Here is a 27,727-nt window from a genome sequence, read left to right as displayed (position 1 = left end):
TTCCACCAGCTCCTCCTTCCTATTTTATTTTAATTCACCATTGATCTAAATGTTTTAATTTCTCTTCTGTTCCTGAGTGTAGACATTTCACACTTCTGCAAGGAATTTTCCTTATGAGATTCAAATCTCCACTGCTGCCCTATTTTCTTTTGAAGGGGGGGAAATACTCCCATTGGTGTGGTGGGCTGGGAGGGAAAGCTTCAGGTTTCTGGAAATTCACACCAACATGACGTCCTTCCTTCTGCAGGAGGCTCCCCGAGGCATCTAGTACCGGCACTCAATCATGATCTCAGAACGTGCCTCAGGTTTGTGGAGCTTCACAGCATTTATCCTTGAGCTGGTCCAGCACCATCAAGATCTTTGACACTCTGCTCAAACCCGCTGACCAAACCTGGTACTCAATTCCAATATTGCCTCCAAGTTCAGTCATAACGTGGGAATTGGGCAGTTTCTCCCAGAGAGCCTCCTCTCTCCCACATCAGACTGGGAAAGAACTTGAAAAGAGTGTAGAAACAAGGTTAATGGGCCAAGATGGAGTCTGTTAAGCTAATGTATGCATGTTCTTTCATTCCTAGTCCTGTCAGGGGAATAGACTCTCAAGGGAAAAACAAAAACAAACAAACAAACAAAACAAAACACCCCAGCAGATGCTCACATTCAGCAAATATGTCCAGGATGCCTTCAGAATCCCCATCTGGATCCCTGCAGCCCTACTTCACCACTCATGAAGCCCCCCCCCCCACTGCAAGTGGGGACCAGGGGCTTGAACCTGGGTCCTTGAAAATGTTTGTGCTCAACCAGGTATGCCATCACCTGTACTCTCTGATGCCCATTTTAAATCATTTTTAAGGCCCTACCTTCACTACCTTTCTAAGCCACACCTACACCTATTATAACTTCCAGGTGTGCTTCCTTTCTCCCCTTTCCTCTCAGTTAAGTAAAATAGCATCTTACTTCCTCAGGTGTTCTCCAGATTCTCTTCCCTCTCAGTGATGGTGCAAAAACAAAGGTTCCTGGTCTCAAAAGTTCTGGGTCCTGGTGGAAATGGGGTTCAGAATGCACTGGTTATTTTTCCTTAACATTTCTCACCCTCTGGGAGTATGGACCAAAATTCTGGGGAGCAGAATGAAAGAGTTCTGGATTTTGTAATAGAGCTTTGTGTTTCATTACCCTCTCTTCTTTGCTGGACTCCAGGGAGTCACTTTAGCCCTTCATTGATGCCAGTGAGGACATGAAGCTAGGAGCAAGATAAGGAAGAGGCCACATCTGGCTAAAGCTTCCCCATGTTTTTTCCCTTGATTTTTCCTAAAATTCCTATGAATGGGGTCACCTGATACTTGTCCTTCTGGCTTCGTTTACTGCAGCAGATACAAGGACTCTAGAGGGCTGGGAGCTTGAACCTGGGTCTTAGCACGTGGAAACTTGTGCTTTTACCATTTGTGCCACTACCCAGCCCCCCAAGTAGCTGTAACCCATTAAACTTGCAAAATTTGGTCTAGTGCAATAGCTCACTTGGACAGGGTGCTGCTTAGCCATGTGTGTGACCCAAGTTCAAGCCCTGACCCCTCCATTGCATTGAAGGAAGCTTCAGTGCTTTGGTCTCTCTCTCTCTCTCTCTCTCTCTCTCTCTCTCTCTCTCTCTCTCTCCCTCTCTGTCTTTGTCTAAATATCACTGCCTGTCTCTAAAATAAAATTAACTAGCAAATCTTCACTGTCCAATTATCTTCACTCTCACCAAGTTACTATCATAAAGGTCATCTGTTGTTACATAGCAAGGGCTGTGGAACTTAATTGGCTAGGGCTGACCTCAGTCTATGGAGTATAGTACAAATTTACACAAACCTACAAAGGATTGTGGGTTGATTGAATTGACTTAAGCATAGGCAGCTGGGCATCTAGTCCTTTTCCTCCCAGCTCCTTCTGCCCACAAGGATCCTGTCTTGGCTTCCCAAGACCAGCCATGATGCTCCTGACCGAAGGAACTGAGCTAGCTGGTAAACTCTAAGACTCTCCTCTACAGCCATAATGAGTAACCTATATCTCTGCCAATAATTGCTTATTTTGCGTACCTAAAATATACATCCCATACTACCTTAATGCCCTAAAAACGCTTTGATTGTTTAAACCCACTTCCAGCCATGCTACCACAAAGTCTTTTTAATTATAATGTCAACAGTCATCCTACTTAGATAATATACTAAATTTTAATGTCAAAACCCAGATCCAAAAAGCCACCAGCAAATGACCCACATCATTTCTTGCATCACTCTCCCACCAAAAGCGACAAAAGATGTTGTGTGCAAATGAAACACCCTTTTCCCCCATCTTCCTTATATCTACCAGAGGCTCAGATTCTCATCAGGAATTCCAATGCAAACAAACAAACAAACAAGAAAAAACAAGAAAAAAGAAAGCGGGAGATTTTCCCCACATGTCCCTTGAAACCTCTAAACCTCATTAGCACCCAGGAGACCATAGAGGGAGAGGAGGGTCACAGCTGGGCTACATCTGTCTTCTCTCTTCACTGTGCAGCCTGAGTGCACAGCACAGAGGTCCAGGGACTTGGGAAACGACCCTTTTTATTCAGGAAACCCGAACATCTGACTTCTACTCAGAAGAAAGATGATGATAGGGCTCTCACTGCCAATTATATTGGGACACATTTGATAACTTGCTGTGAGTTGTACTGATCTTCAAAACGAATAAACAATCACAACCAGTTAGCTTTTTTTTTCAGTGATTTAATAATTATTAAGAAGATTGTAAAATAACAGGGGTACAATTCCACACAGTTCCCACCACCAGAGTTCTGTGTCCCATCCCCTCCATTGGAAGCTTCCCTATTCTTTGTCCCTCTGGGAGTATGGACCAAAGATCTTTCTGTGGTGCAGAAGGTGGGAGGTCTGGCTTCTGTAATTGCTTCTCTGCTGCAGCCTGCTGGAAAGGCGAGATTCCAGAGCTCAATGGTAACGTCATTGCCCAGGGAAGTCAGGTTGGCATCATGATAGCATCTGCAGTATGGTGGCTGAAAAGCATTATGATAAAAAGCAGAACACATTGTTTAATAATCAGGAATCTAAAGGTAAGACTATAGCAGATGAGATTTGGAATATTCATGTTAGAAGATAGGAAGTCTATTTTAGGTATGTTCCAGGGGGCGCATGACTTTAGTGATTTTTGCCTGAGCCTAATAGATAATATGGAGGTACACAAAGTATAGTTACATCCAGTTAACTTTTGACAAAGTTTTTTTTTCAAGCCATTTCCTATTTGTGATGAATAGTGATTTAGAAAATTGTAAGATTACAGGGTACAGTTCCACTACCAGAGCTCTGTGCCTCCACCTTCCCAACCATACCACTTTTATTCTTACAAAAACCTTAGTTTGTTTGCTTCTGGAGTGTTAATTGTTGATTTTGACTTTCTTGTTTGTGTTGTTTTGCAAGTTCATATGTTTCAGTTTTTCTAGATTCCACATATGTGCTCTGCAAGACAAATGGATGGGCCTGGAGGTGATTATGCTTAGTGAAATAAGAGGTGAAAGACAACAAGCGGTTAACAGAGCATCTTGATTTCAGGCAGACCGCAATGAGGAGAGGGGTTGGACTTTCAGGATGCCTTGAGCTCTTTTTACTTGTCTCTTGCAAAGAGATGCCAATAAATACTCTGGCAAGTAGATGCTGATGCAGCCATTGGGATTTTCATGTCCAGAGCAGCATTACATGTACACAGAAATGCACTCCCAGAGGATTAGGAAATAGTTGGATGGGTGTGAACATGGCTTGTTTCACACGCAAAATATGTCCAGCAAACAATGCTGGGAATGGAGCCAAGAAATGTCTTTTCTCTCACTTCCGACTCCCAGAGTTAAGTCTCCATCCCCAAGTGTTTTCCCCTGTCAGACCCTCCCCATTCCCACTCCTGATCTTTCCTGTTTACACTGTAAAAAAAAAAAACAAAAACAATGGCAGTTATAAAGCCTTCCCCTTAGCAAGAGTACCCAGCAGAAGGTCTTGGAAATCGTGAAAAGCTACACTGAACAATTGAGTCTCCTTTGTTAAAGTTCAGCCATCAGAGAGCACCAGACCCTGAGTACAAGATTTAAAGGCTGGGGTAGGGGTAGGTAGCATAATGGTTATGCAAAAAGACTCTTGTGTTTGAGACTTCAAAGTCCCAAGTTCAATCCCCTGCACTACCATAAGCCAGAGTTGAGCAGTGCTCTGGTTAAAACAAAAACCAACCCCCCCCCAAAAAAAAATGCTTCAATATTTAAAGGCTAGAAGAATCTTTGGGACAGCAGGTGGTTCACAAAGACCAGGGCTGAACCCTGAACCACCACATAGGGGAGTCTGCTATGAGGCAACTTCTCATGAAGTGGTGGTACAGTGCTGGGGTGTCTCTCCTTCCCTTTTCTTTCTCTTTTCCTTTCTCTCCCTCTTTCTTTTCCTTTCTAAAAGAAAAGAAAAAACAACCTGCTGGGAAGGGGTGATGGGGTTCAGCCATTAAGTCCAAAAATCCATGCGTTAATAACTGTACTGTAAACCATTAACCCCAATCCCATAAAATGATAAAAGAAGAATTAAAAAAAGCAAAAATAAATAAATAAATAATATGTAAATAAGGGGCTGGGCACTGGTGTATCCAGTTGAGCAAACATGTTACCAGGCACAAGGACCAGGGTTCAGGTCCCAGGTTTGAGCCCCTGGTCCCCACCTGCAGAGGGAAAGCTTTGTGAGTGGTGAAGCAGAGCTGCAGGTGTCTCTCTGTCTCTCTCTGTCTCTCTGCCTCTATATCTCCTCCTCCCTCTTGATTTTTGGCTGTCTCTTTTCAATAAATAAAGATAATAAACTAAACAAAACAATAAAGATGGATAGATGGATGGATAGATATAGAGAGATAGATAGATAGATAGGAAGGGGCGGGTGGTGTTGCACCTGGTTGAGTACACATGTTTCAGTGTTCAAGCCCCCAGTCCCCACCTGCAGGGTGAAAACTACACAAGTGTTGAAGCAGGGCTACAGGTATCTCTCTGTCTCTCTTCCTCTCTACCCTGCCCCCTCATTTGTGGTTGTCTCAATCCAATGAATAAAGATAAAAATGATTAATTATAACAATTTAAAAAAGGAGTCCTGTTCAAAGGGATGAGGGCACACATGCAGAAACAGCAAATCACCATTGGCTTCAGCAAAATCAGAGAGCTGCATAAAGTAAGAAGCAAGTCATGAAACAAAGAAAGGGCAGAGCTGAGCAGAGCACAGCCAGCCTGGGTGGGTTCCTACCCAGCACTTTGCAAATCTTCCTTGTTTTCCCTAGCAGCCACTCACCAAGGGTGCTGAGCTCAGAACTTTTTGCTTCCCACTCCTTCCTTCTTCCTCTCTCTTCTGGCTTTTTATCACATTGGATCTACCACTATCAAGCTTTTCAAAAAGTTTTCAGAAAGTCCTGAATCTACAAGAACAAAAGCCTCTATCTTGTGAATGCTTAACTCCTCTTAGATAGGAGAGAAGGCTGGGAATTCTTGTTTCCTGCAGAATAAATGGGAATCCTTGTCCTTATGGTATACTGTCTTGAATTGTTTTCCTTTTTTAAGTTTGTGCAGGTCTCTCCACCTTTTCAAACATCCTAGATAGCCATTCACTTCTATAAAACACCAGCATCAGGGAAAGAGAGACAGGCTGGGAGTATGGATCAATCTGCCAATGCCCATGTTCAGCAGGGAAGCAGTTACAGAAGCCAGACCTTCCACCTTCTGCATCCCATAATGACCCTGGGTCCGTACTCCCAGAGGGATAAAGAATAGGAAAGCTATCAGGGGAGGGAAAAGATTACGGAGTTCTGGTGGAGGGAATTGTGTGGAGCTGTACCCCTCTTATACTATGGTTTTTGTCAGTGTTTCCTTTTCATAACTAAATTAAAAAAATTAAAAAACAGTATTAGTGCCTATTTTCTCTATTCTGTTTTTCTTCTATTCTTCTCCATCAGGGTTATCTCTAGAACTCCATTAGGTCCTCTGTCATGCTTTTTGGACCTGTATTCCCCCACCATCCACCCAGCCCAGAGTCTTTTACTTTGGCGCAATACACCAATTCCAGTTTAGGCTCTACTTGTGTTTTCTCTTCTGATCTTGTTTTTCAATTTCTGCCTGAGAGTGAGATCATCCTATATTTATCCTTTTGTTTCTGAATTATTTAACTTACCATGATTTTTTCAAGCTCCATCCAAGATTGGCTGAAAACAGTGAAATCGCCGTTTTTAATAGCTGAATAGTATTCCATTGTGAATATATACCACAATTTGCTCAGCCACTCATCTGTTATTGGATACCTGGGGTTCTTCCAGGTTTTGACTATGATAAATTGTGCTTCTAAGAACATATGTGTACACAGATCTTTTTGGGTGGGTGTGTTGGGTTCCTTAAGATATATCCCCAGGAGAGGAATTGCAGTATCATCGGGTAGGTCCATTTCTAGCCTTCTGAGAGTTTTCCTGACTGTTCTCCATAGAGGTTGGACCAATTTACATTCCCACCAGCAGTGTAGGAGGGTTCCTTTGACCCCACAACCTCTCCAGCATTTGTTGTTGTTATCATTTCTGATGTATAACATTCTAACAGGAGTCAAGTGGTATCTAATTGTTGTCTTTTTTGTTTGTTTGTTTCCTCCAGGGTTATTGCTGGGCTTGGTGCCTGCACCATGAATCCACTGCTCCTGGAGGCCATTTTTTCCCCCTTTTGTTGCCTTTGTTGTTATAGCCTTGTTGTGGTTATTATTGTTGTTGTTGATGTCTTTCCTTGTTGGATAGGACAAAGAAAAATGGAGAGAAGAGGGGAAGACAGAGAGAGGGGGAGAGAAAGACAGACACCTGCAGACCTGCTTCACCGCCTGTGAAGTGACTCCCCTGCAGGTGGGGAGCCAGGGGCTCAAACCAGGATCCTTATGCTGGTCCTTGCACTTTGTGCTACTTGTGCTTAACCCACTGTGCTACCGCCCAAGCCCCCATTGTTGTCTTTATTTGCATTTCTCTGACAAAAACTTGGAGCATTTTTTCATGTGTTTCTCAGCCTTTTGGATCTCTTCTGTCATGAATATTCTGTCCATGTCCTTTCCCCATTTTTGGATGGGGTTCTTGTGTTTGAGTTTGGCAAACTCTTTATATAATTTGGTAATTAAACTCTCGTCTGATGTATGGCATGTAAAGATCTTCTCCCATTCTGTGAGGGGTCTCTTGGTTTGGGTATTGGTTTTTATTGCTGTGCAGAAGCTTTTTAATTTGATATAGTCCCATAGGATTATACTTGCCTTAGTCTTCTTTGTAATAGGATTAGTTTCATTGAAGATGTCTTTAAAATTTATGCGGAAAAGAGTTCTGCCAATATTTTGTTCTAAGTATCTGATAGTTTGCAGTATAACATCCAAGTCCATGATCCAACATGGAATTTACTTTTGTATTTGGTGAAATATAGTGGTTCACTTTTAATCTTCTGTAAGTTTCAACCCATTTTTTCCAATACCATTTGTTGAAGAGACTCTGCTTTCCCCATTTAGTAATCTGGGCACCTTTGTCAAAGATTAGATGTCCATAGGTGTGGGGGCTTACTTGTGGGCTCTCAATTCTATTCCATTGGTCAGTGTGACTATTCATGTTCTAATACCAAGCATTTTTTATTACAATGGATCTAAAGTACAATTTGAGATATAGGGATGTTATGCCTCCAGTTCTGTTCATCTCAAGATTATTTTGGCAATTCTAGATCTTTTCTTGTTCCAGATAAACATTTGTAGCATTTGTTCTATTCTCCTAAAAAATGTGGATGGGATCTTGATGAGGATAGCATTAAATTTGTAGATGGCTCTGGGTAGTTTATTCATTTTGATTATGTTAATTCTTCCAACCCATGAACGTGGAATATCTTTCCACTTCTTTGTGTCTTTTTCAATTTCCTTGAGTAGTGACTCATAATTTTCAGCATACAAGTCTTTCACTTCTTTGGTTAGGTTTATTCCCACATATATTATTGTTTTTGCTACTATAGTAAAAGGAATTGATTTCTGGATTTCAATTTCTTCTAACTTAGTGTTTGCATAGAGGAATGCCACTGACTTTTGAATATTAATTTTGTTGCCTGACACATGACTGTATTGTCTGATGATTTCCAAAAGCTTCTTGATGTATTCCTTAGGTTTTTCTGTGTGTACTATCATGTCATCTGCAAATAAGGAAAGTTTGACTTCTCTTTTAATCTGTATCCCTTTAATTCCTTGCTCCTGCCTGATTGCTATGGCAAGAACTTCCAACATTATGTTGACTAATAATGGTGATAGTGGGCACCCCACTATGTAGTACCCCTGTCCAGTACCTGATTTGAGGGGAAATGCTTCCAGTTTTTCATCATTGAGTATGATGTTGGCTGTAGGTTTGCTATATATAGACTCCACTATCTTGAGGAATTTTCCATCTATTCCCATTTTTGTAGTGTTTTGATCATAAAGAGATGTTGTATTTTATCAAAGTTTTTCTATTCATTTATTGATATGACCATGTGTTCTTTGGTCTTGCGTTTATTGATGTGGGAGAACACGTTGATTGATTTACATATATTAAAACAACATTGCATCCCTGGGATAAACCCCACTTGGTCATACATAATGAACAATCTTTTAAAAAATTTTTATTTCTTTATTATCCCTTTTGTTGCCCTTGTTGTTTTTTATTGTTGTTGTAGTTATTACTGTTGTTGTTATTGATATCGTCATCGTTGTTAGATAGAACAGAGAGAAGTAGAGAGAAGAGGGGAAGACAGAGAGGGGGAGAGAAAGATAGACACCTGCAGACCTGCTTCACTGCCTGTGAAGCGACCCCCTGCAGGTGGGAAGATGAGGGCTAGAACTGGGATCCTTAGGCTGGACCTTCCTCTTTGCACCAAGTGTGCTTAACCCACTTTGCTACCGCCCAACTCCCCACAATCTTTTTAATATACTGCTGTATCTGTTTGGCTAGAACTTTGTTCAGTATTTTAGCATCTATGTTCATCAGAGATATTTTTTCTGTAGTTTTCTTTTTTGGTTGTGTATCTGTCTGCTTTTGGCATCAAAGTGATGTTGGCTTTATAGAAGCTGGAAGGGAGTATTCTAGTGTCTTCACACTTCTGGAAGACTTTAAAAGTAGAGGTATTAGTTCCTCTTTGAAGGTTTGTAGAATTCATTTGTAAAACCATCTGGTCTAGGACTTTTATTTTTGGGAAGATTTTTGATAACTGTTTCAATTTCATTAGCTATCATTGGCCTGTTCATTTTATCTAGTTTCTCTTTTCTTAGTTCTGGAAATTTGTAGGTATCTAGGAAATCATCCATTTCTTCCAGGTTCTCTAGCTTGGTGGCATATAGCTGTTCATAGAAGCCTTGCATGATATATTGAATTTTTGAGGTGTCTGTTGTGATATCTCCTCTTTCATTTGTGATCCAATTTATTTGGGTCTTCTCCCTTTTTTGTTTTGTGAGTCTGGCTAAATGTCGATTTTATTCACTCTTTCAAAAAACTAACATTTACTTTCGTTGATCTTTTGTATGGTTTTCTTACTTTCAATGTTATTTATTTCTGCCTTAACTTAGTTATTTCTGTCCTTCCGGTTGCTGTAGTGTTTCTTTGTTCTTCTTCTTCTAGGTCTTTAAGATGTGCAATCAGGCTGTTTATTTGTGTGTTTTTTTCTTTCCTAATGTGTACTTGTATCTCTATGAACTTCCTTTTCATTATTGCCTTAGCTGTGTCCCAAATATTTTGATAGCTAGTGTCTTCATTTTCATTGAACTCTCAAAACATTTTGATTACTTCCTTTATTTCCATTTGACCCAGTAGTTGTTAAGTAGTGTACTGTTGAGCTTCCACATTTTTGGACTCTTACTAATGTTTTGTTGATTGTTAAGTGTTTGTTTCATTCCACTGTGCTCTGAGAAGATGCTTGGGATGACTTCAATGCTCTTGAATTTGCTGATGCTGTCTTTGTGGCCTAACATATGGTCTATCCTAGAGAATGACCCATGTGGACTTGAGTAAAATGTGTATTCCAGTTTCTTGGGATGAATGACTCTGAAAATGTCCAATAGTTCTAGTTTATCTATCTTCTCATTTAGCTCCCTCATATCTTTATTGATTTTCTGCCTATATGATCTGTCAACTTGAGAGAGTGGGGTGTTGAAGTTCCATACTATGACTGTGTTGTTGTTAATATATTGCTGTAGCTCTTCCAGTAGACATTTGATTTATTTAGATGGCTTCTCATTGTTGTATAGGTGTTAACAATTGTTATGTCCTGTTAATTGACTGATCCTCTGAGCATTAAGTAATGTCCATCCCTATCTGTTTAAATTTTTTTTCTATTTTTTTATTTCAGCTCTGATTTTTACTATTTCCTATCTCCTGCAAACCTCTTTGTTGGTCTTTTTCTAGTTGGTTCAGTTAGGCTGTTAGATGGTTTACTAATTATTTACATATTTATATATTTGGACCTGGTTTACTGTAAACTTTCTTCTTTTTAAAGAAATTTCTTTAATATTTATTTATTTTCCCTTTTGTTGCCCTTGTTCTTTTTCATTGTTGTTGTAGTTATTATTGTTGTTGTTACTGATGTCATCATTGTTAGGATAGAGAGAAATGGAGAGAGGAGGGGAAGACAGAGAGGAGGAGAGAAAGACAGACACCTGCAGATGTGCTTCACTGCCTGTGAAGTGACTCCCCTGCAGATGGGGAGCTGGGGTCTCCAACTGGGATCCTTATGCTTGTCTTTGCTCTTTGTGCCACATGTGTTTATCCTGCTGTGCTACTGCCTGACTCCCTATATTTTTATTTTACTTATTTGAAAGTATATCATGTCAAATATGAAAATAGCTGTTCCTTCCCTTTTTTGTGAGCCATTGGCTTATATGATAGTTTTCCATCATACATTGGCTTGTAAGATAGTTTTTATTGTAGATTTTTAAAGTGTTCTGCTATATGGCATATTTATGGTGGCCTGACTATTTATAGGAGACCTTTCAGTACTTCTTTCAGGGCAGGCTTGGTGATAGTTGATTCTTTCAACTGTTGCTTGTCTGAGAGGAATTTTTATGCCTCCATTTAGTGTGAATGACAGTCTAGCAGGATACAGTAGTCTTGGTTGAAAGCCTTTCTCATTGAGCACTCCATAGATATCTTACTATTCTCTTCTGTCCTGTAGTGTTTTTGTGGAGATGTCTGCTGCAAATCTTATGGGTTTTCCTATGTAGGTGGTTCTTTGTTTTTCTCTTGCAGCCTTCAGGATACTTTCTTTCTTTCTTTCATTCTTTCTTTCTTTCTTTCTTTCTTTTTCAAGATTTTATTTATTTATTCATGAAGATAGTAGGGGGGAGAGAGAGAGAGAGGGAGCGAGAGAGAGAGGGAAAGAACCAGACATCACTCTGGTACATGTGCTGCCAGGGATTGAACTCAGGACCTCATGCTTGAGAATCTAATGCTTCATCCACTGCACCATCTCCCGGACCACAAGGACCCTTGCTTTAGCCTTATTCCTTTCCATTCTAAATATGATGTGTCTAGGTTTCTTTAAGTCTGGGTTAATTCTTTTAGGGACCCTCTGGGCTTCTTGAACCTTTATGTCTTTGATGTTGTCTAGACTAGAGAAGTTCTCGGCTACTATGTCCTGAAGAATTCTTAGTTTCCCTCCCTCTCTTTCTTCCTCTGGTAAGCCAATAATTTGTATTATTTCTTTTGAAGTTATCCCATAGGAGTCTGTTGTTGTTTTCAGTATCTCTTAATGTCTTTTTGAGATCTCTTACTTCTTTTTTAGTTGTCTCTAATTGGTCTTTGGTCTTGCTAATTATGTCTTCAGACTCATTTATTCTATTCTCACTCCCCTCTACTGTTTTCTTTAGTTCATTTTTTTTAATTTTTAAAATTTTATTTATATAAAGGACACACTGAAAAAAAACCATAGGATAAGAGGAGTACAACTCCACACAATTCCCACCACTAGAACTCCATATTCCATCCCCTCCCTAGATAGCTTTCTTATTCTTTAACCCTCTAGGAATATGGACCCAGGGTCATTATGGGGTACAGAAGGTTGAAGGTCTGGCTTCTGTAATTGCTTCCTTGCTGAACATGGGTGTTGACAGGTCAGTCCATACTCCCATCCTGCCTCTCTCTTTCCCTAGTGGAGTGGGGTTCTGAAAAATCAGAGCTCCAAGAGGTGTACCAGTAAGTCCAATAGAAGTATCAGTTCAATGTCGATGATCAGGAGAAGAAATGCCAGGGGATGAAATGCTGTACGTCTATCCCGATGGGGAATGTCAGCCACTGGAAATCAGCTTTTCTGTAGAGAGTGAGCTTTGGAGTCTGTGAATCAGTTTCTTCAGGTCATGCCAGGTCACACCACTGGTTTTGGGGGGTGCATTTTAGTCATGCCATCTTGTGGGCAATGTCAGAGGACAGGGGTCCAAATGGATTTCCGGGGATTCTATATGAGCAGATGCTTTTTCATGTGAAGACTTGACAGTTGTAATTCACTTACTTGTGAAACAAAACTTGTAGCAGATTAGAAGTTTACTATATTGATAACTCAATTATAATTGGTTTAAGTGCCTTTATAATTTTGGAAGTCATTTCTAGTACGATTTTAAGGTTGTTTAAACAGTTTAAGCTCAATAAGATATGAAAAGGTAAACATAAGAACTATGGCTAGGAGCCTCAGGCATGAGAATAATTAGCATAACCATTGTGCTATACACACCACCCATACTCATACAGTTTTCAAGATTAAATGTTTCACATTTATACCAAGACGTAAAACAAAAACAAAAAAAATCAAAAGAGAAAGAAAATTTTAGCAATAGGGAGTGTTTGGTTTTTTTTTTTTTTTTTAAATTTTTTATTTAAGAAAGGATTAGTGAACAAAAGCATAAGGTAGGAGGGGTACAACTCCACACAATTCCCAACACCCAATCCCCATAACCCACCCCCTCCCATGGTAGCTTTCCCATTCTCTATCCCTCTGGGAGCATGGACCCAGGGTCGTTGAGGGTTGCAGAAGGTAGAAGGTCTGGCTTCTGTAATTGCTTCCCCGCTGAACATGGGCATTGACTGGTCGGTCCATACCCCCAGTCTGCCTCTCTCTTTCCCTAGTAGGGTGTGTCTCGGGGGAAGCTGAGCTCCAGGACACATTGGTGGGGTCTTCAATCCAGGGAAGCCTAGCCAGCATCCTGGTGGCATCTGGAACCTGGTGATTGAAAAGAGAGTTAACATATGAAGCCAAACAATTTGTTGAGCAATCATGGATCCCAAGCTTGGAATAGTGGAGAGGAAGTGTTAGGGAGGTACTCACTGCAAACTCTAGTGTAGTCCTGCTTTCAGGTATATATTTTGCAGTAGTTTATGGATACGTGTGCACATAAGCTCTCTCTCACAGAAACTGGTGTATATCTAGGTTATGGGACTTTGTTGGAAAGTGAACTACCTGAGATGAAATTAGAGTGTACTATTAAAGGAAAGGTCTCACCCGAGTAATGAAGCTGAAGGGTTGTCATTCCACACGTGAAGTCTCTGGATACATTCTGAGGTGAAACATGTTGAGGTAGCAATCGTTGCTTTGGTTAGGTTGTGATCGGCAGATGCAATGTTATTTGGTTTGGATTGGGAGATGCATACGGGAAAGTGGGCCCTATCCAAGGGTTCCAGGACTGGGGGAAGTAGGGGCTCTATAGTGAAGATGTGAGGTTCCTGCTGTCTTAGGGTTCAAAAAGACAATCAATAGTTAATATTATTATCACATAATTTGTTAATTGGGTTAACTTTGAAAAGTCCCTTTGTTATGGTTTGCTGGACAGTACCCAGTATCTTGTATATAGCTGTGCTATTGGAAGCTTCTAATCTACTTGGTCTAGGCTTTTGAGAGAGTCCGCATATCAAATACATAGCCTATATATTAAAAAGATTCAGTTTGTCTTTTGAGAAACTTTGAGACATATAATTGATTTCCCCCTCTCATATGAATTAGCTACTGATTTATATGTCTACATTTTGCTAGGAGTGTACATAAACACCATTCCCACCACCAAAGGACTGTGACCCATCCCTCCCGCCCACTCCCACCCCCCACTGGCCCAGGAAGCTACATGCCTACCCCTCACCACTGGGTTTTTACTTTGGTGCCCTACTTACAATTTGATCAGGTCCTGCTTTTAGTTTCCCTTTCAGATCTTCTTAGTCAGCTTCTGTTGATGAGTGGGATCATCCCATACTCATCTTTATCTTTCTGACTTAGTTCACTTAACATAATTCCTTCTAGCTCTGTCCAAGATGGGTCAGAGAAGGTGGGTTCATTGTTCTTGATAGCTGCATTGTATTCCATTGTGTATATATACCACAGCTTTCTCAGCCACTCATCTGGTGTTGGGCACCTGGGTTGCTTCCAGGTTTTAGCTATTATGAATTGTGCTGCTATGAACATAGGAGTACACACCTCTTTTTGGTTGGGTGTTATGGAGTCCTTGGGGTATAACCCCAGGAGAGGAATTATTGGGTCATATGGAAGGTCCATGTCTAGCCTTCTGAGAGTTTTCCAGACTGCTCTCCACAGAGGCTGGACCAATTTACATTCCCACCAGCAATGTAAAAGGGTTCCTCTGTCCCCACATCCTCTCCAGCATTTGTTGCTGCTGTCCTTTTTGATGTATGCCATTCTTACAGGAGTGAGGTGGTATCTTAGTGTTGTTTTGATTTGCATTTCTCTGATAATCAGTGAGCAGTTTTTCATATGTTTGTTAGGCTTTTGGATCTCCTCTGTGGTGAATGTTTTGTTCATTTCCTCTGCCCATTTTTGGATGGGGTCATTTGCTTTTTTGCAGCTAAGTTTGCTGAGCTCTTTATATATTTTGGTGATTAGTTTCTTGTCTGATGTCTGGCATGTGAAGATCTTCTCCCATTCTGTGAGGGGTCTCTCTGTTTGTTTAATAGTTTCTTTGGATGTGCAGAAGCTTTTCAATTTGATGTAGTCCCATTGGTTTGTTTCTGCTTTGGTCTTCCTTGCAATTGGGTTTGATTCATCAAAGATGTCCTTGAGGTGTATGTGGGAAAGTGTTTTACCAATGTTTTCCTCTAAGTATTTGATTGTTTCTGGTCTGACATCTAGGTCTTTGATCCATTTGGAGTTGATTTTTGTTTCTGGTGAGATAAAGTGGTTCAATTTCATTCTTCTGCATGTTTCAACCCAGTTTTCCCAGCACCATTTGTTAAAGAGAGCCTCCTTTTTCCATTTAATCCTTTGGGCCCCCTTATCAAAGATTAGATGCCCATAGGTGTTGGGATTTACTTCTGGGCTTTCAATTCTGTTCCACTGGTCTGTATGCCTATTTTTGTTCCAGTACCACGCTGTTTTGATGATGATGGCTTTATAATATAGTTTAAGGTCTGGGAGTGTGATGCCTCCATTTCTGTTTCTTTTCCTTAAGATGGTTTTGGCAATTCTAGGTGTTTTCAGGTTCCAGATAAATGATTGTAGTGTTTGTTCTATTCTCTTAAAGAAGCCTGGTGGAACTTTGATGGGTATTGCATTAAATTTGTATTTGGCTCTGGGGAGAATATTCATTTTGACGATATTTATTCTTCCAATACATGAGCATGGGATATCTTTCCATTTCTTGGTATCAGTTTCTATCTCCTTGAGTAGCGACTCATAGTTTTCAGTATACAAGTCTTTCACTTCTTTGGTCAACTTTATTCCTAGGTATTTGATTGATTTTGCTGAAACAGTAAATGGGAGTGATTTTTGGATGTCTTCTTCTTCAGATTTAGTGTTTGCATAAAGAAATGCCACTGATTTTTGTACATTGATTTTGTAGCCTGATACCTTGCTATATTGCCTAACAACTTCCAGTAATTTTCTACTGGATTCTTTAGGTCTTTCTATGTATACTATCATATCATCTGCAAATAGTGAGAGCTTGAATTCTTCCCTTCCAATCTGTATCCCTTTGATTTCTTTCTCTTGCCTGATTGCTATGGCAAGAACTTCCAATACTATGTTGAAGAGTAACGGTGACAGTGGACAGCCCTGTCTAGTCCCGGATCTGAGGGGGAATGCTTTCAGCTTCTCTCCATTGAGTATGATGTTGGCTGTAGGTTTGCTATATATAGACTCCACTATCTTGAGGAATTTCCCATCTATTCCCATTTTCTGTAGAGTTTTGAGCATGAATGGGTGTTGGATTTTGTCAAAGGCTTTCTCTGCATCTATTGAGATAATCATGTGGTTTTTGGCTTTGCTTTTATTGATGTGATGAATGACATTGATTGATTTACGGATGTTGAACCAGCCTTGCATTCCTGGGATGAATCCCACTTGGTCATGATGAACAATCTTTTTGATGTGTTGCTGTATCCGGTTGGCCAAGATCTTGTTTAATATTTTGGCATCTATGTTCATCAGAGATATTGGTCTGTAGTTTTCCTTTTTTGTTCTGTCCCTATCAGCTTTTTGGTATCAGGGTGATGTTGGCTTCATAAAAGGTGGAAGGGAGTATTCCTGTTTCTTCAATCTTATGGAATAGCGTAAGAAGTATGGGTATTAACTGTTTCCTGAAAGTCTTGTAGAATTCATTTGTGAAGCCATCTGGTCCAGGACTTTTGTTGTTGGGGAGATTCTTAATAACGGTTTCAATTTCTTTGTCTGTGATTGGTGCATTTAGATTTTGTAGTTCTTCTTGGTTCAGTTTTGGAAGTGCATAGGTTTCTAGGAATTGTTCCATTTCTTCCAGATTCTCTAGCTTGGTGGCATATAGTTCTTTATAGAAGTTTCGCAGAATTCTCTGGATTTCTGTGGTGTCAGTTGTGATATCTCCTGCATCGTTTACAATTCTATTAATTTGAGTCTTCTCTCTTTTTTGTTTGGTGAGTCTGGCTAGGGGTTTGTCAATTTTGTTTAATCTTTCAAAGAACCAACATTTGGCTTCATTGATCTTTTGTATGGTTCTTTTATTTTCGATGTTGTTTATTTCTGCTCTAACTTTAGTGATTTCTGTCCTTCTGGTTGCTTTAGGGTTCCTTTGTTACTCTTCCTCTAAGTCCTTGAGGTGTGTAGTAAGGTCGTTCATTTGGGCTTCTTCTTGGTGTTTAATATGTGATTGTATAGCTATAAGTTTCCCTCTCAGTACTGCTTTCGTTGTGTCCCAAATATTTTGATAGGTTGTGTCTTCATTTTCATTAGTTTCCAGGAACATTTGAATTTCCTGTTTGAGTGAGTCTCTGACCCAGTGGTTCTTAAGGAGCATGTTGTTTAGTTTCCAAATTCTATGTCTTTTAATAATTTTCCGTTTGTTGTTAAAAGTTAGTTTTACTCCACTGTGGTCTGAGAAGATACTTGGGATGATTTCAATGCTCTTGAATTTATTGATGCTGTCTTTGTGGCCTAACATGTGGTCTATCCTTGAGTATGTGTTGTGTGGATTTGAAAAGAAGGTGTATTCCAGTTTTTTGGGGTGGAGGAGTCTGAAAATGTCCAAGAGGTCTAGTCTGTCAATCTCTTCATTCAATTCTCTTGTATCTTTATTGGTTCTCTGCTTTGTTGATCTGTCTAAGTGTGAGAGTGGGGTATTGAAGTCTCCCACTATTATTGTATTACTATTGATGTATTATTGAAATTCTTTCAATAGGTGTTTAATGTATTTAGATGGCCCCTCCTTGGGTGCATAGATGTTAATAATTGTTAAGTCTTCTTGGCTGATTGATCCTCTAATCATTATGTAATGTCCTTGCCTATCTTTTATTACTTTATTTAATTTAAAATCTATCGTGTCTGAGATGAGAATGGCTGTTCCTGCCCTTTTTTGTGGACCGTTAGCCTATATGATAGTTTTCCATCCTTTCACTTTAAGTCTGTGTTTATCTTGTTGTGACAGATGGGATTCTTGCAAGCAGCATATGGTTGGGTTATGTTTTCTGATCCATCCCCCCACCCTGTGCCTTTTGATGGGTGAGTTTAAGCCATTGACATTTAGTGATATTATGGATTTAATGTATTGTAGTGCCATTGTTCTAAAAAATGATTTGTTTACTCTGATATATTACAAGTATTATAGTGATGTTCTTGTTTATAAGAGGTCTTTTAGTACCTCTTTCAGGGCCGGCTTGGTGATAGTTGCCTCCTTTAACTGTTGTTTGTCTAAGAAGGTTTTGATCCCTCCATCTAGCTTGAATGAAAGTCTAGCAGGATATATTATCCTTGGTTGAAACCCTTTTTCATTCAGGGCTCGATAGATATATTGCCACTCCCTTCTGGCTTTTAGAGTTTGAGTTGAGAAATCTGCAGAAAGTCTTATGGGTTTTCCCCTGTATGTGACTTTTTGTTTCTCTCTTGCAGCCTTTAGGATCCTTTCTTTATCCTTACTTCTTCTCATTGTGACTATGATGTGTCTTGGTGTTTTCAGGTCTGGGTTGATTCTGTTTGGTACTCTCTGGGCCTCTTGCACCTTGATATCCTTTCTGTTATTCAGGTCTGGGAAATTTTCTTGTATTATTTCCTCTAGGATGTTTGCTTCCCCTTCCTCTCTTTCTTCCTCTGGCAGGCCAATTATACGAATGTTACTTCTTTTGAGATCATCCCATATGTCTCTGTTGTTGTTTTCAGTGTCTCTCAATCTCTTTTTAAGCTCTTTCACCTCTTTCTTAGTTTTCTCTAACTCATCCTCTGTCTGACTAATTCTGTTTTCTGCTTCTGTTAGTCTGCTTTCCCTTGCCTCAGCTTCTTTCTTCATTACAGCTATTTCAGCTTTCAGTTCTCTAATTGTCTCAAGATAATCAGTATTTTCCTTGGGGGGTCTCAACTGTTGTTTCCCTAATACTGCCATTCCTTGCCTCCAATGTTGTTTTCATTTCTGTGATTAATAAGTTTATTATTGCTTGCATACTTTTCTTATCTATGGTTACTTCTGACTGATTTGTGGTTTCTTCTGGGCTCTTGTCTTCATTCATTGGGGTAGCAGTTTTATTTGTTTTTAATCTACCCATTTTTTTTATTTATGTGTTTCTCTCTCTCTCTTTTTTTTTTTAATGCTCTGTTGTTCCTCAGTTGTTGTGATTTGAGCACAAGTAACACTGTACTAAATACCTTTATGACAACTGCACTCACCAACCTCCGGAATTACAGTAGCAACTGAAGTAAGTATTGAAGGAGTTTGATCGTTACCAGTTAGCCAAAAAATTTCTCCAGTCTGTGAAAAAATAGTAACCAAATCCCAGTGAAGAAAGAGAAAAGAAAGAGAGGATAGCAAGAATAGACAGTTATGCAAATCTACTATCCAGTGTATATTCTAGGGGTAACAAGAGTGTAAAGGGAACTAGAGCAGAGATACACACATAGAGAGTCCACTCTGGGTCAGATTTCTTCCCCAAAGTAATTCACAAATTCAGAAAGGCAAAGAAGAAAGAAGTGTATGACAAGATAAAAATAAATAAATAAATAAAATAATAAAAAAAAAGACATAGAGAGAGATAAGAGAGAGAAAAGGGAGAAGATAAGAAGAAGGGTTGTAATTAAAGAGCAGTGCGAGGAACTTCCCAAATGTGTATCAGTGAGTTTAAAAAAAAAAAAAAAAAAAAACCCCTGTTTGGTGGTATGGGATATCCTGCTAGTAGCTGGTCCCAGGCACTGCTTATGGGGGGGGGGGGGGGCGGCGGGAAGGATGTATGCTTGAAAATTAAAAGGAAGAAAAAAGAATTTGTTTCCCCTATTCTAATTCTTAACCCAAATTAAGTTATAGACACATCCTTGGTATGACCGCTATGGCCCCTTATTGGCTGGCCTGCTAAAGGCAGAAAATCCTATTGTTTACACGAGATGTGTCCGGAGCTCAAAGGCTAGCCGCTTCTCAGTCCGCCATCTTCCGGGAAACCTCTCCCTCCAGACTTTTTTAAAGGATTTCTCAAAAATGAAAACTAGTTCCTTTGATCCAATGAGAGCTATACTCAAGAAGTCTTTGGATCTGCTCTCAGGGCCGTGGTGGACCCTGCAGACTCCCAAGAGAAAGCCCCCGAGCTAAAGTGCTCTCTCCGGTTCCTCTGCCCGCCGCGCTCTGCAACCAGCAGAGGAGCCGCCTTCCTGGGCGGGCGGAGGACAATGCCCGGCGCACTCGCCTTGCCCGGCGCCCTGGGAATTCTGGAGCCCCGCTAGTCCATGTCACCTTTACTCTAATTCTTAACCCAAATTAAATTGTACTCACTTTTTGGTGTCACCCCTTATTAACTAGCCTGCTAAAGGCAGAAAATCCTACCGTTGCCGACGATGCGGTCAGAGCGCTCGCTGTCAGCGACTTCTCAGTCCGCCATCTTCCTCTCCCCTCGGTTTTTTTTTTTTTTTTTTAAGGCACTTTGAACCAGATTATTTAGTCCCGCTATGTCACATTATGAGTCTCTGGAGGGCGTCCTACTTCAAAAAAGTCCTCAAAATCCCAGTTAGAGTTCTCACTGTTCTTGTGGGATTGCTGCAGTCACCCATTTTTAAAAATGGCTTCCAATAGAAGAAAGAATCAAATCAGGAGGGTAGAACTAATCACATGTCTCCAGTCTTAGGGACTGCCAAGGTACTGGATAAGGCTCTGCAAGTTAGAGTCGTCCTTCTCCACAGGAAACACAGGAGAGGGAGTCCAGAAAGTTCCAGGGGAAATCTCCATGCATCTCCCAAGCTCTTTGATCCTGGTCATAAAGAACCAAGGTGTGGCCCAGAGCAAAATGTTCCAGAGACAGAGAAACTGTCTCCTGAAAAAATAGTAGAGGGTTTGAGAAACCTCTTCTTAGGCAGAAAGGTAATCCATGGAGGACAGGTAGCCAAGTGGCATGTACTTATCTGGGGGATGGGCAGGTTAGGTCCCACGTTGGTGCACCAATATGCCAATCCCTGTTCAGGTGCCAGATGCCGGCCTACCTTTCTGGGTGGGAGAGAGACAACCAGGAACTCATGGCTGAATGGGAACACAATACAAAGTTTATTGATCAGAAAAGAATTTGCATTTATACTTTCCAGGAAGGAAGTGGCAGGGTGGAAAAAAGGAAGTGACTAGGAGAGGGGGCAGAGTGGAAAAAGAGTGTGAACCAGTGGGGATTAAACCAATGGGGATTAAACCTATGCCCTGCAGGCAGGGCGGGTCTCAAACAAAACAATGATTATGTAAATAGACCACAACATTAAGCAATGCAGCAGACGTGGCGTAATGAACAACATAGATCTTCTCCTGAGTTTCCTGGTTAGTTCTCTGTCCCTGGTGTCAGCACAGGGCCTCCCCCCTGCTGCTCCAGCCTCTGAGGGCAATAGCAATGGAGATTCACAGTTGCATTTGTTGAGTATTAGGGGAGTCCTCTCCTCCCTTCTGTAGTCTTTTTATTTTTTAATTTCTTTTTGGGGAATTAATATTTTACATTTGACAGGAGAGAAACACACTTGCTGCTGCTCCATATCCTGCCTGTGGAAGTCTCCCAAACTATGGTATTTTACTGTCAACTGTAAATTATTAATCCTCCAATAAACAAAATTTTTAAAAATGCTCCAAGTCACTGATAGATAAATACATATGAAGACAACAATGAGATACCACTTTTTTCCTGGTAGCAAAAGTGAGGGGCAGATTGTAGTGCCCCCAGTTAAACACACATATGATTATGTATAAGGACTCAGGTTTGAACTCCTACTCCCCACCTGTAGGAGGAAGCTTCACAAGCAGTAGAGCAAGTATTTGTTTCTCTTCCTCTCTATCTCCACTCTCAATTTCTCCCTGCCCTATCAAATAAAGGGGAAAAGGTGGCTGTCATGAACAGTGGATTCACTGTGCATGCACTGAGCCACAGAGTTAACTCTGATGGCAAGAAAAGGAAGAGAGAAAGAGAGAAAGGAAGGGAAGAGAATGGTAGGGTGCACAAAGATAGCATAATTTTTTGTAAAGAAATGTTCATGCCAGAGGTTCCAGAGTCTCAGGTTCAGTCTCCAGCACTGCCTTAAGCCAGAGCTGAGTGGTGCTCCTGGAAAAAAGAAAGACAAGAAAAGAAAAGAAAGAAAGAAGGAAACAGCTAGAGAATGAAAGAAAGTGCTGGGGAATTATGCAGATGCAGCCACATCTGCCAAGCTGTCCCCTCAGGCTTTGCCACTTCCTGTGATATTCTCACAGTGCCTTTTTCAACCAATCCTGTCCCAATATGTCACTCCTGGTTGTTGCCCTATAAAGTCCTTCTCCTTCCATCCCTCGTTTTCTTGCCAGCCTTTCACTTCGGTGATTAGACGCAAGGGAGGGTGGTCCGGGAGGCGACCATTTTTGCTTCTTCCACATGGCCCAAACCACTGAGCTCTCGCCCAACTCTGAGGTGCCCGTGTGAATAAAGATTTGTGTTCCCTCTTTGCTCTGGATCTGCTCTCTGTCTTCTCTGCAGTACAGCCCGACAAGAAAGGAAGGAAGGAATACAAGAAAAGAAAGAAAGAAAGAAAGAAAGAAAGAAAGGAAGGAAGGAAGGAAGGAAGGAAGGAAGGAAGGAAAGAAAGAAGGAAGGAAGGAAGAGAAAGAAGCAAAGGCATGGTAATATGAGAAACATGAGACTGCTCTCAGCACAGAACACCATACTGTCACCAAGCAGAACTTTGGGCACCACCACTATGTCTGGTCCCTAGCTGACCAACACATCTTTCTGACATCTTGCATGAATACACACAAGTTCTGTAACTCTGTTTCCCTGGCACATCCTGACTAATATAGTGCTTTGTGGGTATCCTTCCAATGAGAAGTGAGAGTTTTTTTTAATCTAAAGGAGATTAATATCTCTTTCTTTTCTTCTTTCTCTAGCATATCTATTTCAAATCAGTTGTGTGTGTGAGAGAAAGAGAGAGAACTTTAATTACTTCTTAACCTACAGAGATAAGTTGATTTCCATTTGCAAGTCCCAAGTACAAGTTAGACAATGTTTATGGCAATGTTTAAAATCACTGAGTGCACGTTTGTACAATGTACTTCTTCAGAGCTCTTCTATGTGGCGTTCGGCATGAATAACTAAAATGGTTGAAACATTATTTGAGTTCTTTAGCTTGGACATGGACTTGCATTTGGACTCAAGTTGCAGAGGAACGGATCCAATATTAGAAATGAAATGAGACTTCTCTGATTAATAGGAGCAGTGTGATCTAACTATTTCAAGACTTTTTGTTTGTTTTAATGTAGGATGGAAGCCTAGATTCAGAATAATGCATAGGTCAATTGCAAAGATTGTTTGGGAGAATGTCAGGACAATTAAACTGATACCTGGGGTTTTCAGATAGCCCATGGTACCAGAGTCAGCAGTATTAGACAACTGGGCAAAGAAATTGTATGATAAGGTCTGTTAGCAACCATAGAGTTAATGGTGAAGGCAGAGGATGCACTTCCTCCTGCTGTTATATCTCCTCAAACAAGATTAGGTGGTCTTGGGGAGAGGGTCTCCAGGTGACTCTGTTTTGAATCACAAGTCACACTGAAAGTCCCAGGACAATGGACACCACTGACTTTCTCTCTTCACTTAAAAAATTGATAATATATAGGGATTTGCATAGAAAAGATTATCTGAGAGGTCTTTTCCCAACTGTGGCTATTGTGTCACAGAATGACTTCTGACTTTTATTGAGGGTGTCTGTCTGTCCACACTGCCTGGATGCTAGGCTTCTGTCCTTTACTGTGAAGGTTTGTCTGAGCTCCAGGCCCACTTCCATGTGAGGATTTCCATGTATCTTGTCACTTTACTGTTTTTCTGTGATGACAAAGTAAAGCAGACCTATTAGTTGACCATTTTGCTCTCAGTTCGTTTTTCCTTGCAAATGCCAAATTGATATTTATGCTTTTTAAAAATTTTTTAAATTTAATTTTGTTTAATTTGTAAAAAGGAAACACTGACAAAACCATAGGATAAGAGGGGGTACAATTCCACACAATTCCCACCACCAGAACTCCATATCCCATCCATCCCCTGATAGCTTTCATATTCTTTAACCCTCTGGGAGTATAGATACAAGGTCATTGTGGGATGCAGAAGGTTGAAGGTCTGGCTTCTGTAATCGCTTTCCTGATAAACATGGGCATTAACAGGTCAATTCATACTCCCTGCCTGTCTCTATCTTTCCCTAGTGGGGGGAGGGTATGGGGAATCGGAGCTCCAGGACAAATTGGTGGGGTTGTTTGTCCAGAGAAGTCTGGTTGGCATCTGGAAACTGGTGTCTGAAAAGATAGTTAACATACAAAACCTAGAGGACTTCCACTTTTGCTTTCAGGTGTATATTTTGCCCTGATTTATGGATACATGTGAACATATGCTCTATCTCATGGGACCTGGTCTATATGTAGGTTTTGGGACTTTGTTAGGAAGAACCACCTGGAATGGAATTTGAGAATCCCATGAAAGGAAAGGACTCACCTGAGTAATGAGGCCAAAGGGTTGACATTCCCTGCCTGATGACTCTGGACACAGTCTGAAGTGAAACATACTGAGGTGGTACTCATTGAGTTGATTAGGTTGGGGTCAGCACATGTGATATTATTTGGTATGAATTGAGAGAGACATGCAGGAAAGTGAGCCCCACTCTAGAGGTTCCAGGACTGGGGAAATAAAGGCTTTATAGAGGAAGTGGGAGGTTCCTGCTGTCTTGGGGCTTAAGAAGGCAATAGATAGTTATTGCTATAATCACATTATTTGGCAGTGGGTTTAACTTTGAAAAATCCCTTTGTTAGGATTTGCTGTATCATACACAGCATCACCATAATTTACAGTCCTTTGACATTATTTGTATATAGCTATGCCACTGGTTGCTTCTGTTCTCCCTGGTCTAAGCTTTTAAGAGAGTCAACATATCAATGACTCAACCAATGGTCTCTGCATTAAAATGTTTGATTCATTCAACCAGTTTTTCCCCTCTCATATTAATTAAATAGTGATCTATATTACTACAAGTTAATAGGAGTGTACATAAGCACCATTACCACCTCCAAAAGACTGTATCTCATCCAATCCACCCCCCATCCCTACCCCATGAAGCCAAACATCCACCCTCACCCTCAACCCAGGGATTTTTCTCTGGTGCCCTACTCCAAATTCAGCCAAATCCTGCTTTGAGTTTCCCTCTCTGTTCTTTTTTTTCAACTTCTGTTTATGAGTGGGATCATCCCATACTCATCTTTATCTTTCTAATTTAGCTCACTTAACGTATTTCCTTCTGGCTCCATCTTAGATGGATCAGAGAAGGTGGGTTCATTGTTCTTAATAGCTGCATAGTATTCCGTTGTGTATACATACCATAGCTTTCTCAGCCACTCATGTGTTGTTAGGCACCTGAGTTGCTTCCAGGTGTTAGCTATTACGAACTGTGCTGCTATGAACACAGGTGTACACATATCTATTTGGCTGGGTGTCATGGAGTCCTTGGGTATATCTCCAGGAGAGAAATGACTGGGGCATATGGAAGGTCCATATCTATCCTTTTGAGAGTTCTCCAAACTGCTCTCCACAGAGGTTGGACCAATTTACATTCCCACCAGCAGCAGTACAGAAGGGTTCCTTTCTCCCCACATCCTCTCCAGCATTTGTTGCTGCTGTCTTTTTTTATGTATTCCACTTTCACAGGGGTGAGGTGGTATCTCAATGCTGTCTTTATTTCAATTTCTCTGAAAATCAAAGACCTGGAGCATTTTTTCATATGTTTCTCAGTCTTTTGGATCTCTTCTGTAGTGAATGTTCTGTTCATATCCTCTGCCTATTTTTGGATGGGGTCTTTTGCTTTTTTGTTGCTAAGTTTGCTGAACTCTTTGTATATTTTGGTTACTAGTCTCTTGTCTTATGTATGGCATGTGAAGATCTTCTGTCATTCTGTGAGGGGTCTCTTTGTTTGTGTGATAGTTTCCTTGGCTGTGAAGGTTTTCATTTTGATGTAATCCCATTGGTTTGTTTCTGCTTTAGTCTTCCTTGTAACTGGGTTTGTATCATCAAAGATTTCCTTGAGGTTTAGGTGGGAAAGTGTTCCACCAATGTTGTCCTCTAAGTGATAGTTTCTGGTCTAACATCCTGACCCTTGATCCATTTGGAGTTGACTTTTGTTTCTGGTGAGGTAAAGTGGTTCAGTTTCATTCTTCTGCATGTTTCAACCCAGTTTTCCCAGAACCATTTTTTGAAGAGAGCCTCCTTTTTCGATTTAATATTTTGGGCCCCTTTATCAAAGATTAGATGTCCATAGGTGTGGGGGGGCTTTTAAAATTTTTATTAAGTTATATTTATGTATTTGTTGGATAGAGACAGTCAGAAATCCAGAAGGATGGTAGAGGTAGAGAGGGAGAGACAGAGAGACACCTGTAGTCCTACTTCACTACTTGCAGTGTTTTCCCCCTGCAGGTGGGAACCTGCAGCTATTTAATTTTCTGTAGTGATTTTATAGTTCAGTTTCCAGAAATGTTAAGTCGTAGTTCCAAATTGATCTCTTCTTCTTCTTTCTCCTTTTTTCTCTTTCTTCTCCTCCTCCTTCTCCTCCTTTCTCCTTCTCCTCCTTTTCTCCTTCTTCTTCTCCTCCTTCTCCCTTCTCTTCCTCCTTCTCCCTTTCCTTCTTCTTTATCTTTGTCTTCTTCTCTTCCTCCTCCTCCTTTATCCTCCTCCTCCCTTTTCCTCCTCCTCTTTTCTCCTCCTCCTTTCTCCTCCTCCCTCTTCATTTCGAATAAAATTTCAATTATTTCTCAGCCACCCCAAGAATTTCATGTAACAACACGACTGTGTTTTTTTATAATTAAGATTTTTACTACTCAGTAGACATGACCATAAAAGCCCATGCTCACAACATCTCTATGAAGTGTGATGAAAAGTCAAGTAACACTCCCTATTTGGGGAAAGTGATTAAAAGAACTCAACAGGGGGTATTTGTGTTATGAGTAGACCTGGAGCATACAGTTCCCCAATTCACACCTCTCTCTCTCTCTCATCTATGGGTTGTACTCTCGAGAGTCACAAATAGAATGTGGCAAGTCAAAACAAGGAAGAAATCTAACCACTGCTGGAAGTAAGCTGTCCACACCTCAGGAATTCCTACATTGACTTCATTTGATTCAGAAAAGAGAAACAACAAAGCTCATTATGTTAAAGCCACAGATTTAGGGAGATTGTCTGGTACTAAAACTATTACTCTTCTACCCCACAACTTCTACCTCTGGTTTAAGCACTCTGAAATGAAATGTATTGTTAAAGTAAAGAAAACACTCTTACTTATGCTTACTTATAAGGCTGATGAGGAGAACATTTAAAATACTGAGACAGTAAAGGCACAATGTGGACTAGGGAGTCATTCAGACCTTGATTTGAGTTAGTAACAATAATGTACTGTGTGACCATTAATTTATTTCTTTTCTGCATATTTGGAATAGTTCTTACCCTGGACATTTCTATAAGGTTTACATAAGACATTACATAGGGGGGCTAGGTGGTGCACCACTTGGCAAAGAACATACATTACCATGAACAAGAATGTGGGCTCAAGCCTCTGATCCCCACCTGAGGTGGGGATAGATTCACAAGGAGTGAATTAGTGCTACTGGTCTCATTCTCTCTCTCTCTCTCCCTTCCCTTTCAATTTTTCTCTGTCCTATCAAATAACAAGATTATAAGATAACAGGGGTACAATTCCATGTAGTTCCCATCACCAGTGTTCCATGAACTATCCCCTTCATTGGAAACT

This window comes from Erinaceus europaeus, chromosome 3 (genome assembly GCF_950295315.1).
Source record: "Erinaceus europaeus chromosome 3, mEriEur2.1, whole genome shotgun sequence".
NCBI classification, from domain to species: domain Eukaryota; kingdom Metazoa; phylum Chordata; class Mammalia; order Eulipotyphla; family Erinaceidae; genus Erinaceus; species Erinaceus europaeus.
This window is presented reverse-complemented; position numbering follows the sequence as displayed.